A 15,301-nucleotide genomic window follows, 5' to 3' on the forward strand; every position below is an offset into this window, starting at 1 on the left:
TATCCGACAGAAATGGACACCTACCCGAAAATGATGTCTAACACTGGAGAGCGGAAACTAGGTTGACAGCACCTGCTGCCCATAGCGGTAAGGCGATAAGATGAGGGAGAGAACGAATGAGAACCTCATCAGATTAGAAGAGAGAGAGTACCTTTGGGTAAATCTGAAATAGACTCTATTCTAATCTCATCTGTCACTGCTTCGTTCAAGCGACATGTTTTGATGTTGACAGACATTTTAAGAGTTTAGTTTTTTACACAAACAAAAACGTTGGATATCTGTGTTGTCATCAATTTATTTTATGTTTAAAGAAATCTTAAATGATTTGATAACTTGTGCATGAGATTGTTAGGTTGTTGACCAGGTCATCTAAAATGGTTGCCTTCAATGACAGAAGGCACAACCTTAACGCTTAGAGTAAGCTTAGGTTAGGTTTATGGCTAAGCACCCCATTGATGTGGATAGGATTGGAGTGAGATAAATATGAAGTTGTGTTTAGGGTTATGGTTGGGGCTTGGTTCAGGTTTAATCCTTCACCTCCCCTGCCTCTATGTGTGGCATTCTTTCTCATTACTAACACTGTGTCTCCTCATAAAATGCTTAGCAAAGGGTTTCTTTACACAATGCCTGCAATGCTATTGCTCAGGTAACGCTTCTCTTTATTGGACAAGCATGTCCTATTTTTTCTTACAAACGTGAAACAGATGTAGTGTAGAAATAGTGCCTTGGTTTGTTTGTGGAACTAATACATTAAATTGCTTTGTGTACTGTAAGCATTTGCTGGCTTAAGTTTAATGGACCCTGATGATTCTCACTTTTCATACTCAGCAGTCACATCTGATGACTTTAGAACAGGGAGTCAGTGGGTGTGTGTCTCATATCTGTGTAAGCACTTTGGGTGGCTTAAAATTGTGCCACACAATGTTGGATACTTTGTATTCTTACAGAAATCTAAATATTGTCGAAGCTAGACTTAATAATGTTTACATAACATATTTGAATAGAAAGCATAACAACTTTGCAATGAAATGTTCTGCCAGTCATTGTAGATTACAGTACCTTAATAATTTAATAGAATCCTTTAACCGATTTAAGATGAGATTTCCTTTCAGAACATTTTGAAAACGTCAAAGCTAAAGCATAGAAGAACTATAGCTCAGAGGTGGGATTGTGTCTTGTACCACCAGTTTTTGCCTGCTTTCCTATGTTTGGCAGAGTGTGTTGATTCAGATGAGCTGTCCACTGTGTGCAAGAGATGGCTGGTGCGCCAAATGTTCAAGGCAGTGTTAAGGGGCATGTTGTAGTGCCCCATGTTACATACCTATACCTGCCAACATATTAGGTAAAACTGTATTTAATAATGCTGTAGGGGTTGATCTTTTTTCCTTCAGTATGAAAGGAAGTAGACCAGTATACAGTGTAGTACAGTACCATGTGAGATCATGTCACATGTTGCAGAATTGGAAGTCCTGAAACAATCCACAGTGTAAATGCCTCTGTGTCTTTTACTCTACTGGTGACATTAAGGACGCCTTGAAATATATTTTATCTTTCTCTACAGTGCTATAAATATTCATTTCTTCAACCTTTCCTTATCTTCACTCTTGATACTCCTATACTCCTTGTCTTTGTGGATTCAGGAGAAAAAATAAATTCGGACCAAAGACTGTAAATTCATCCGCAAAATAATAAGTATGGAGAAACTTGGAAGCTCAGACTGTACATTTTGCCTTCATAGAGCGTATCCTAATTGACTAGTGGTAATGCACATCTGAACAAGGGAGCTCCTTGTCCACACCCCCTTCACTCCTTCGCCCATAAGTAATCTGGTTTCCCCAAAATATTTCTCAATAAACCCGTTCTGAACAATTAATGATTCTTGTGGTGTGAAGATAAATGGCAAAGGCAACAGAACGTGAAAAAGAGAAAATCATAAGAGAAAATCATACACTTACATAAATGTGAGGAATTCATTTCTTGTCTCTTGGCCTTAGAAGTATGGTCACAAACAAGTGCAAGAAACTTGAACGTTAAGAAATTATGGCAGTAGTAAATGTTGTGGTTGCTGAGCTGCGCAACGTTATCAATATAAAAAAACAGCTGCGACTTCAAATAGAGGACAACGATTATCATTGCCGCACAATAGAAGTAGCCTTGTAAATGTTCACTTCTGGTGGTCTTCCACCGACCTGTGTATGTTTACCATTCTAGTCAACATCAGTATCAGTGGAAAAGTAGGTGAGGAGGGCACTTTGCACTGTTCTGCACTCAGTGGGCTGTGTTACGCCTGTTTCGGAAGCCTTTTTAAGCATGTGACTTCTGACACTTGACCCCAGTAAAGTGAAAACTCTGAGAATCATTAATCCCTGTGAAGACCAGATGTTTGCAATGCACAACAAAACCTTCCCCACATCCTTTTAATAAAGTAGATGTCAACCAATTCACTTCAAATTTGACCTGTCATTCTAGTGCTAATTGTCTACAATGGTAACAATTAACTTATGCCTACCTGTGTAACCTAAGAACATGGAGAACATGATTCTACCAATACCTGAAACAACAAATTGATGCATCATATATCATTTGTTGATTTGGGTCCTTTGAGACACAAGCTGTATGACTACTGTCTGCTTCAAGATGATTGTGCACGTTTAACTAGCACTAGCACTGAGCACAAGCACAACACTGAGAGCAGATGTACCATGTCCTCTTGGTAAGGGAACAAGTAGACTGCTTATCTCCACTGTTCTGAGGCATCTTCACTATACTGTACCCCCTAAGAAAGGGGAATGGGGGAATGTCTCATTAAAAAGATAATGATGGATTCATGGATTTTAATAACATCAGTACCAATATATGCACAGCGGCACACATTTGATATGATAACAACCAAAACATAAACATTGTTATGGACCTACAACCAAGTGGAAAATGTGAAAAATCCAAAAGCGAAATTGATGAAAATAAATTTATTATAGTATTCATCAAGATCAAGATGCTTCCCCATTGTTATTCTTTGAAAGCTAGAACATGATGTAATAACTGTGTAAATGCAGAGGCTGCGAGAACCTGGAGGACGCCTAAGGAGATGTTCATTTCATGACTTATTAAACAGCAGTAAGTGGATTTACTACAGCTTCTGTTCTTAGCCCCTTCCACATACAGCAGAGGCAACAGAGTAACCTACAATATAGTCTCTAGGTCCTGTTTGATACAGTAATTAATGTGTTTTCTGAAAGCCCTGTCCCCTTTTTGTTGGACCACTCTGCAGTAAAAACTGTTTCAGCTGGTCACCATCTCAACTTAACACACACTAGAGCATCACTCCTTTATATGAATACATGAACCTTTGATATTGAAATGCTCAAGGAGGTCAAAAATTTATAGATCACCTCTATCTCTGCACAGTATTTAAATGTTTTAAGGTAGAGACTACAACCTTGAAATATTCCAAATGAAAAGCCTAATAACAGTTTTAAATCCCTTATTTGGATGCTGAGATAAACCTCCCTGACTATTTTTTAGATAATAGACTAAACCTTAAAATTCAGATTTGAGTTATTGTTAAGTGTTTGTTTCCTGAAGTCAAAAATGTAAGATAAATTACATAATCGCTAGTCTTTAGGTTGGGTGGAGTTGGCACTGTGGGTGGACTGCCACCCCTTACATGGAGATAGGCTACATGTTACTAGAACACGTCAATGCTGCATCATTATCCCTTTAAAAAGTTTGTCAATAATAAAGAATAAATATAATGACTCAACAATCTTTTGATAACAATTCTAACAATTTCAATAAAGGACATAAATAACTTTTAAGTAATATTTTTTTTCTGTTATTGACATTTCAGTTGTCTCTGAATCAACATAAAATTGTGACTCATTTTGCAGTTTCAGTTTCTTTTGTCCATCTGACACTATTCAATCCAAAATAAGAAGTGTGCAAAAATCAATAGACTTGAGGGGTGGTTGGAGGGCCTTTATCTTTGGCGGCTGATGATTTGGCTGTGTGAATTATTCATCAGCAGAAAGTCATGGCCTCTGCTAGTGAGCCATGAGGATAGAAATAACAGCTTTACCTTATCACTCTTAATCTTAAGAGCTGTAGTAATGCAATTCCTAACATTTAGCACTTAATGGTGTGTCAGAGCAGGAAACATGATCTAAGACCATTAGGACCATTTTGTGCTGAGGCTCAAAACTGTCTCTTTTCTGCCCCTTTGAGACAACTGATAAACAAGAAAACGAGAGGTATGGGGCCTGAAGTTAGCATTTTAGCTGTGGAGACTTTCAGCAACACGCAACAATTGTGGTAAGTCCATCCAACTACTTAACTCCAAATAAAGGCAGTTAAACTGTAAGAGCTGCCGTTTTAGGCACCCTGCATGATTGGCTTTAGTCTGTGATGTATAAGCTATATACATTATATGTAAATTTATGTATATACAGTATATATATATATATATATATATATATATATACCTGTATGAATATTGCTCAACACACTGTAACATCTCAAAATCCTGTGTCGCAGTACATGAAAGAAGCAGTATTGCTTCCTTCAGGTATCCTTTTTTACTGTATAGACATTGTGTTCTTTGGAAGTCCTGGTATTCATACCTTATACTAAAGTCTTGCATTTTATGTCATGTCATGCTTTGGCATCCAAAGCTATATTATGCTATGTAATTTTACGTTATTATTATTTAATTTGGTGTACTGAGTTCATTAATATTGAGGAAGGGACTCAATCCTTATGACCGCCGAAGAGAAGTTTCCCTGAACACCGATAACAGAGGTTCACAAGGTTGTTCTGTATGCCCAATTACCTTTTAATGAAGCCTTGTGGCACACAGTCAAATAATGCTCTCCTATTTTGCTACCTTCTGCATGTTCAATGGCATATTATACACTCATCACAAAAGTAAGAGACAAATCACTATATTTTCTCTGTTTTCTAATTAGTGTTATCATTTTATCGACACTTTATGCCAGGTTGCCAACGGTTGACTGTCATACTGCTGTTGTTGACTAAAGCCTGGGGCCACACTGTTCGATAACAATACGGATGCGTGTTGACAAACAGTATTGGTGTGAACAAAACGGGTTCGATGGTGTGCACTTCAGTAGAATTCCTCAGGTCTCGTATCACAGTATATCCCCAGTGTGTTCCCCGAGCATTAGCACACATACCCTCCACATACCCTTGTTAGCATGTCCTCCAACAGTGCCAGTGGGCCCTAGCCATTGACGGCAGGGAGGGACTGCTCAAGTGGCTTCACCTGGAAAGGCCTGATGAGATGAGATGTGCTACAGTGAGCAGGGAAATGAAGATCAGCGCGTCACTCGAGGGTGATGGGGTAGCACGCCTTAACACAGTACACTTTTCCTACCACCTACTCTCTGCTGCTGTTTATGATCTTTTCCAATCTGGGAGAAAAAAAAACATCACTGTATTCATTGGAGCGACATGGGTTTATCCCGGGAAATATCCTGCTGTCTTTTCTCCTGCATCATAGGTTGGGAGCTTTAATCTTTTCAAAAACCTTGGGATGTTTTTATTTATTTTTTATTTATTTTTATTTATAGGAATGAGGCACAGCTTGTGTGACTATGCTTCCCTTGCAATACATGTTCATGTTTAATTTCACATGAAACAGTGGTAGTTATGTTTTACTCTTTGCCCAGTGCAGCGTCTGTATAAGTACTGTAAACTATGTGTTCATTAAGCGTTAAGGAAATGGTTTCATATAACTCTGAAAGCTTCTCAGGCAGAGATATCCTGTTCAAATGTGTTTATTAGGAAGAGGCAAAGAAATATCCCAGATCACGTGGCTTTCATTACGTTATTAGGAAAATATTCATATCTATGACAACTGAAACCGTAACTAAGTAGTGTGGCGCCCTGTATGAGTTAAATTTGCACTGTGTATAAATATACTGTATGTTACAGCATAATGTTTCAATTTGATTCTTGAAGGATCTGGAGAAGCAACATTTATACAGCGATATCCATTTAGATGAATCCCTATCTGTTCCTTGAGCCTATAACATGACATAAAAAGTGTTAACTATAGTGAGGCCTGGATACTGATCAGGTCAAAAACAGAGGCCCCAGATTAGTTACCTGACATGGAAGGTCCAAAAGTATTAATGGGTGTATAATACTGTGTTTGAATAAGACATGAAGTTACATGCTCTAAGAAAAGTATTTGCAGAAATATGTTTTTCTCCAACTGATAACACAATGGCAACAGTGTTTACATTAAGTTTCTGCCTAATTTGACTATTAATTGGGAAGTGGGAAGTATTCCCTTCCTGACATTCTGTTTGGGTGTCTGCAATTAGATCTACTGATCTAATAAAAGGTTTACTACCCAGTGTGTGCAAGTGTGCAGTATTGGTCACAAGGGGGCATGTCACCCTCTAAAGCAAGTAAGTTACTAATGACTTTTTCAGGAACTAATTTTCTGCATTGAGGCACAGCCCATAAAACAAGGTTATTTCTTCCATCAAGGGATAAATAGAGATTTAACTGTCTTTTCTGTTTATTATCTTCAACAACAGCATTTGTGTGTTGAGCACACGCAGAAATTTAGGAGACAGTCTCTATGGGCCTATTTTACATTTTGACTTGCATCTTACAAATGTTAATAGTATTTAGTGTGCATCCCAACACAAATCAAAGTGTTTGTACTAAAGATGTCAACATAAGACCCCTTCAACTATGTTTTGTGAAAATGTTTCCTTCTTCACATTAATTCACATTCATTCAAATTTTTTATAAAAAAAACTACAGAGCAGCTTATGTTGGCCTAGCTTTTTAATGACCAAAACATGGTGACAGCAATAACAGGCAGACAAAATGTAAAAGTCTGAGCTCCTGGTGACAGTCGTCATTACACATGCACCCCCCATGCACCCCCCATGCAACTAATCCCCCCATGTCATCACCGCCACAATGCTCACCCACACACCAGAAGTGGGATACAGGATGACTCAGGGATGCAAGATGACAGAATAATAAAATATGTTCAGTAAGAGTACTGTAAGGTTCAGCTAACTACTATACAGTTTCAGGGTTGCATGGTGTTGTATTGTGTAGTATCACATTTTACAGTGTTTAACACTTCACAGTCTCATTAAACATGCCCATCTGGACATGACATAATAAACAAGACAAAAAATAACTTGAATAATAATGTTCCTAACCATCACCTTGAAGCACTTTCCGTTACGGTTTTGCCAGCTTCGTCAGTCATAATATAACCTTACTGATGAATGACTGCAGCACTATGACTTCATTATGATTGGACAGGAAATGTTGTCCGTTCCTAGTAATGACCGAATATCCATCGATAAAAAGGCTTGATAAACGTAGACTTCCTTCCGAGTGTGGATGGATAAATACAGCCTGACTAATGAGACCCTGGCTGCTGAAGATGACAGCAATGCTCTATATCATGTGCTGCTCTGTGGTTCAGAGGCTGCATGGAAGGCTTTTATCCTGTCTTTGAAACCACAGCGAGAGGTTGCTTGTTCAATTTAGACTTTCACACAATGTGGATGTGATCTCTCAGAGAGAATAGCTAAAGATATCCTGGTGACTGTAATACAAGAAGCCATTTTCACCAAAGTTTTCTCTATTTACCTTTTATTGCACTCAGTTCTACCACAGTCATATTTGGTGACATTAAGAAACCTTGCTCTGTATGTGAGGTGCACTTAAAGCATCTCAATGTATAATGTAATGTAAGAGGGGACCTCGCCAGCATACACCAATGATTGTTTTCATTGACCATCCATCCTTTTAAGGATGTGGTGCATCCATGTCAGTGTCACCTATGTCACTATTACCAATTGCAATGATATAAACTTGTTATATTCATGTCAGACAATCTAAGACATATTCTACTGAAATAAAAAATACTATACCTATGGACTACATTTACTCATTTACTATTAACTACGGTTAATACATTTACATTTAGTCATTTAGCAGATGCGCTTATCCAGAGCGACTTACAGTAAGTACAGGGACATTCCCCCAGAAGCAAGTAGGGTGAAGTGCCTTGCCCAAGGACAAAATGCCATTTGGCACGGCCAGGAATCGAACCAACAACCTTCTGATTAATAGCCCGACTCCCTAACTGCTCACCCATCTGACCACCCTTAATAGCATTTTGTATTTCTTGCTAGTTTACTGACAGTCTGGGGTTTCTAAATCTTGTCACAGAAAGTAAATTGGGAACCTTAAAGTGAAAGCTGACCACAAGATCCCAAAAGAACCTTTTCTAGAATTGAGTCCTACATGTATTTTACAAGGAGGGATTCACAAATCACACAACATCAAAAGTTAATGTATTTGCAATTAGTAGGAAGATTCCTTACTATAGACACTCTTTTTTCAATGTTGTTGTGGACATATGTAGTCACTTATAATGGTGTATAGCTTTTAGTCTTAAATGTTTACCGATAGTAACCATTTGACAACTCAGTTAAAGCCTGTTGCCACCTAGTGGATTGTTGTCTGTTTCCACAGGACATCTTTTTGTCTATTGACACGTTCTCTCACACACAAACATACAGACACGCCACTCTTAATGTTGTGTCAGAGAGAGTTCAACTCTCTTTAACTTGAGATATTGTTATTGCAGCCATGCACAGCTGACATTCTGCCTTGACACCATATGCAAATATGTGTGATTTCACATATCGCCTCAGACTAAACAGAAAAACAAATCACATCTGTTCCTTTTAAGGATACTGCATGCCACTGGGAGTCACATGTGTCAATACAATCAGCTCATTGATTAAAATCTAGAATCAGAGGCTTACAGTTCTCCATATGACCCTGTGAACCCCCACTCCCAGGGTACCTGCCCTACATCATTCAGACCGCCCTGTTGTTGTCAATGGAAAATATTGATTTCATTAGCCAATTTTGGCTAATTGACTGTCTTTAAAGGCCTTAAATGAAAAAAAGCAATATCTTTACCAATACATGTGCTCTCATTAAGAGCAAATAAATATTTGATCAGTTAATGCATCCTGCTGTAGTCTTTGAAGTGATGATTTCCTACATTAGGAATGGGTAAACGCCACTCAGTCGTTTTGGGTCAGATTTGTTTAGGTTGTTTGTACCATCATTTGCCATTTTTATTTGTTGTTGTGTTATCTGTCAACCCTTGAACGAGGTCTGTAGGCCTATAGAATGAGACACTTGAAATGTAGCCTTTCCTTATTTAAATGCTAACCCACTGCTTTCTTGAATGCTTCAAAGTTAAGTGTAACCGATCTCTTGTGGGAGGTGTCCTTCCCCTTGCCATAGCATATTCAGTAGAGTGAAAATGATTCATAGGGTAATACTGTAGAAAAAGACTACCATCCTAATCAATGGGAGAAGTGGTTGTAGCCTATCACCTCCTAGACTAGTTGATTCTCTGGACTGCTTTACTGATCACGTAGCTGTTTGGTATTACATCCCAGATAAAAGAATTGGGCTATTATATCCCGACCGCTTAGACTGCCCAGAAGGGTCTGTTCCGCTTGAATGGTCGGTGCGGTGAGTGAGTGCCTCGTCGAGAGACAGCTCGTACTCGTGTCTGCTCTGCTCCTGGTTGGGGAGTGGAGGGAAACTGATGCATCACAGTAAGTAGCGACGTCTTTCAGTTCGTAGTCGCGGGAAATGGCATTTTAAGCAATCTGCCAAACTGTGCATGCTTTATACATACAGTAGGTTTATCATAACTACCAGAACATGCACAATTCAGCATAATGTGAATTAATTAGGTTTGACGATATAGCTTTTGCAATGCTCTCTGAAGTAGGCTAGGTTAAGGGACGCATAGTGTGGCTGCCGACTGAATCACTAACAAGGATGCCTGTGAGCAGAATTTTGTTTATAGTATCGAAACGCGGATTAATTTAAATAACAGTTGGAGGAAAACGTACACGGTAAGATTATTATTGTTATCCTAGTGATAGGCTACATTGTTAATACTATTTTTCTTGAATGAAATGCAGTAGTAGCCTACTATTTAAATGTTTATTTGGTGTTGTCATCAATGTGATATTATTTGTATTTGTAACTGAGCCTAGTTACCATCGGTTTCATCCATTCACAATTTGTATTTTAGTCTGAGTGTACGTACGATATAGCCTGGACGGAAACAATGCTTTCAGTATGATGCCTTAACTCCCTACACTGAGAAGTAGCGTGCCTTTTAGAAGTTATCTACATGCCAGGGTTATATCTGTGAATTTGTAGACACGAGGTGAAACTCATATTATGTGATTTGCCTCAGAATGTTGATTTTGTCATGTACCTGTGAGTCCGCTGTGCCACTCTGATCTGTGCAGATGTTTGATAATCTCATGCGCTGACTCCCTATCATAATCTCTGCGGATTTGCTGATTATGTCGTTGACCACCAACTGTGGCCATGGAATCTGTCTAGCCAACTAGATTAAACAGGCAGAAAATGAAATAAACAAATCTCCTATCTCATATGTGAACATACTCAACTCACGTTTTACAGACAAACTTTTGTCAGCAACAGCTATGTATAAAGTAACAAGATACCATTGCATTCCCTTATTTTCCAGCAGCACCTCCCCATCATCATATGATTGCATGATCTACATAAAACGAATGTGAGCATCTGTTAATCAGTACCAGATCATGGTAACATACCCTGCTATGGTTTCTGGCTGTCCCTATCTGATCTTGATGCGCACACGCAGATGCGTTTGCTTTCAATCGCTGTATCCAGTCAGAACTAAAACCAGTCTTTAATATGCATTATAGATATTTGAGCATCTGTTCAATTCGCCTCTCCCATTCTAAATAATTACTTGTTGTCCAAATGAGATTATTTCCCCTTGCCTCGCAGTTGCCTGTTAAAGTTCATATGTGCCAAAAAGTGAAAATGAAAAGCAGTCATATTTGTATTAACAGGTACACCAATATATTTTATTATTATTTTATGGAAATGCATAGCAGCTTCATGGACAGTCTCAGAGTCAAACATGGTGTGTAACTTTACAATAATTATTGTAAATATAATGAACTATCTTTGCTGGTGCTTCCATGAAGGACTGAGAGTGCCCAGCCACATGCAGCTCTGCAGGAAGTTGAAAACGTGCCTTTAATGGGTAGCGTGCTGCAACCCAACAGCCTGTCAGAAGTGATGTAAGGCAGAAGTGACATTAAAAAGATTCTGGGTTAGATACATTTAGAGACACCATGAAAATTTTATTGGACGGTTTCCTGTGGTAAAAGTATAGAACAACTGTCATCAGGGGTATTTTCATTTTATGTATAGAATGATTTTTTATCTCTAAGAAAACAACACAATTCTGTGTTTACTGTACTATCCACTGGGATTTAAGCCCCTGTACAGTAAGTAACAGTCCTAATGTTGCAAAGCAATTTCATTGTAGCCTGGAAGTTGAAGCTTTTCAGTTGTTTAGCTATATCCCTGCTACACTTCTAAGCCTTACTATTCACATTAACTAGTTTTACTAGTTGTAATATTCAGTGGGGCACAACCAAATGTGCACACCCCGTAACCAGTTGTCCTGCAGCTTGGCCAACCCAAATCCGCTCACTACTCAACTGTATCAGAGGGGCTTATAGGCACTGTATCAGTCAGCACATTGGGATAAAAAGTGTCTTACTTTTTCACACTTGATAACACACTTTGTTGGGGGCATAGTATCAACACAGGATGTCTTTAAGGCCCAAAACATTTGCTCACACTTTCAAATATCATCCAAGTAAGTACCTCTGTGTACATTGTAATTGATCTATTAGATACTTTATCCACTTTATCCATACTGTACACAACTAGTTGGCCATCAGTCAGCACATTGCCACACGTTTGCATAATGATAGCAGTCTCTGGATGAGATTGCTACTATGGATGACTCCAACAGAATGAATATATGTTATGAGTAGACATAGTGGAGGTTGTCTTGCTGTAGAGACTGTCATCCTCACACAAGCTGGAAAGACATATGGGGCCAAGAGCAGCAAATAAAGACAAATGCTCAGTGTTAGTAGTTTAGCACCTCTGCAAAAAGGAGATTTTTTTTGCTGCACTCTGCTGGTTTTTAAAAGTAAACAGTACTGTGAGATTCAGAGCATCCTTTATATAGTGAGGATGCTACAGGCCCCTAATACTACTTTGCAAGTAAACAGGGAGTGGTTTATGTCTGCTATGTCATACTGAGGTGTACTGTACACGGCTGAGAAGTTACATGTTGATTGTTTATTGGAGTTAGTGTCAGTCATTACTTACTTACTTATAGTGTCAACTTATTATAGAACCCAACCTCAGTCAGCCGAAAATCCGAATGAAAGATCTTACGGCATTGACACGGCTAGCGACATGCAACACATTTTGTTCAACAACATTCCCCTAAAAAGTCTGATGTCCAAAGGTAATTCTTTCCACCTACCAGCACCTTAAGGATTTATTGTACCTCAACGCCTCAAACTGGGAAAGTCCTGATTATATTTAAGTTGTCACGGTTCTGCTTTGTCACATATGTGATCATCCCCAGGTGTTGTTTTAATAGGCAACCATACTAGTCTATTATTTTAGGTTAGCTATAATGGATTTTGATTGAAATGAGAAAAAAGGCTCCAATTGATTGCGAGTGTTTCCAATTTCTTTAGAGGGGACACCTTGTCTGACAATCCCTATCAGTGCTTGGTTGTTTGTATAACAACATGTTTCTACGTGCATAAAATCAGCTCTCAACACCCTAGTTGGTTTTGGTGAAAATTACCATAGAGACTCATACTTTTTCCCTTTTAGGTTTTAAAGTTAAGGTACAGGTAATCCCACTAAGACAGAGGGAGCCATGTCTGTTTATAAATGCATTAGTGGTCTCAATTTGTGCATCTACTCAATGATCTACAATTTGGAAAAAATTAACTAAAGTCTTCTATCCTTACCAGTTCTACATTAAAAAGGGCAAAGGCAAAATATGTCACTTAGTATAAATGCTTTTTTTCACTAAAAGGGATTTAGTCTGCCCCAAGTGATTAGTTCTCTGTCTGAGATATTGTGGTCTCTGCACGGACTATGGATTGGATTTCAATTAAACAATCTCTTATTCCCTCAGGGTTATTTTGCACCCTGATCTCCTCGTTCATAATTTATGAAGTAGAATTCAGAAAAATAATATATGAATTAAAATAGTAAATACAGTACTGTATATGCAACCCCATGTGTAAATTCCTATATGCTGCCTAAAATAGATTCTTAAATGTATTCTATTTATGTTTTATGGTTTGTTTGCATTGTTTTCTTTAAACATGTTGCAGCATTGCAACTTCTTGGCACTGGCTTTAATAGAGGGCTCAATAACAACACCACCCTACAACTAGCTTTAGGATAAATACAAGCATTGGGACTGTTGCATTATTAAATATGCTTTATATGTGGACTGCTAACAACAGCTTTACAAGTAATCACAGCAAGAGGTCAGGTCTGTGTTTCTTCTAGAGAATGTGTTTCAGTTGACGACTTGACATGGGAATTCTTTTTATCTTTCTGCACTTTGTTACTGCATTATTGCAATGGGACATTATCCGATTGCGCAAGTGTTTTGAAATGTATAGTACTCCATTGGGTGAGGTCATGATGTCTGGGCATTATTTCCTACTTCATTTATTGCAATACAAACACAATAAATAAATCGTATGGCCCATGTGGTGTTATTTCCTTCTCTCATCCTTTGAATAAAAGACAAATTAGAAGTGTAGAGAGCATATGATGACAGAAAGCATTCAAAAGATCTAGTTTGATAGACTAGTATATACATAATGCACCCAACAAAGGTGTAACACTGGCTAAGAAATGGTTATTGGAATGGCTTGATTTAATCAATTATCAATTTAATCAATTGTGTTGACTTAATCAATTGTGTTGACACATTTCCTGTTTTCCTAAGGACTAATATTTTAGATATGCATTTAGATATGCTAAATACCTAGACATTTTATTGAAGCACTTTTTGTATTTAGTTTTAAAGGGTAGAGTGATCCTCTGGGAGTTCAATCAAGTGACCAGCTGGAAGAAGGACTTATGGAGAGCTAGAGGCCTAGATAGTGAACACAGCTTTCAAAGTTCTTCTCAGGTATAAATACATTTTTCTGATTTCAAAACATATGTAATTCAAAACCTTTGTTTTTTCTGACCTCATTATATGAAGATGGAGTACTGCACATGAACCATGCAATTAGATTTTATATTTATGTGACATTATGTAGAAGCCTACTAACTTGTATCACCAATGTAGGGTAGGTAGATGCTTATGTAAGCGTAATGGAGCCTGTAACAACCCTTCCTTGGATGCTCTATGAGCCATAACTGTCATTGGCCGGGTTTAGCGTTCTAGAGCGTTCTTAGAACGCTCTTAAGAAGCTCTTAGCGTTAAGAGCTTCTTAACGAATCTGGGAAACTTGGCCATTGTCATATGTCAAACTGGCACCCACTGTTGTTACTGTTCTATACATAAAATACATGGTACCATTTAATAATACAAATACAATCTACACATTTCTTAATTTTCTTTCCTTTATTTTGATCTTATCAGCAAAATGTCAGTCTTTGATACAACAGGTTAGTACCAAGTTTCAGTTAAAACTAGAACGTATGGATCTTCATTTCGTTTTCACCCCATTATTTGAGAGACAAGACTAACATTCAAATGGACAAGTTCTGGACTGTACCACATATGCTAACTCACCACTTAGGAGCTAAGGCAAAGAGGATAGCAAAAGAAACCAAGTTGTTTAAATGAATTCCATGTGGTCTAACACTGGATTGCTTTTATTCAGTGTTAGACCACAATTGATTGTCCACACGCCTTGTGTACTTTAATAGGGTTCCCTGGTGAGGGCATATATTTTCGCTTCATTTTAGCAATACATTATTTATTTATTTGAACATCCTTGTCCTCTTACTGAATACTCTGATTGGAAGCCCTTTTGAGAAATAATACACATCTCATGTTTGCATCACTTGATTTCAGCCACAAGTGGGAATAGCTGACTCAAGATCGCTGTCTCAAGACATAGCTGGATTTGTAACTGACTTTTCAAGTTGTTAAACAAATAAAAATATATTCCCTGTCAGTAGTAGAACACAGTGCCTCGAAAGTCTTGAAAGAAAGAGATGACCAAGAGACAAACCCACTCAGACAAACCAAGATTTAAGTCTCATACTAATTTTCTAAGACGATGATATTTCAAATTGTATTCACTTAGCAGATGTTTTTATCCAA

At 38.1% G+C, this 15,301-nt stretch overlaps 1 protein-coding gene across 1 annotated transcript in view; it reads left to right on the forward strand.

The window, feature by feature from the left end:
- The first annotated feature begins 9,519 nt into the window (after positions 1 to 9,519).
- Positions 9,520 to 15,301, forward strand: part of cntn4 (contactin 4) — a 64,007-nt gene continuing 58,225 nt past the window's right edge. Inside the window, exon 1 of the mRNA XM_067238289.1 lies at positions 9,520 to 9,650. The gene's annotated coding sequence lies outside the window, so the exon portion shown is untranslated. The remainder of the gene's footprint in view (positions 9,651 to 15,301) is intronic.

The sequence above is a fragment of the Osmerus mordax genome, chromosome 1 (assembly GCF_038355195.1).
Source record: "Osmerus mordax isolate fOsmMor3 chromosome 1, fOsmMor3.pri, whole genome shotgun sequence".
Classification (NCBI taxonomy): domain Eukaryota; kingdom Metazoa; phylum Chordata; class Actinopteri; order Osmeriformes; family Osmeridae; genus Osmerus; species Osmerus mordax.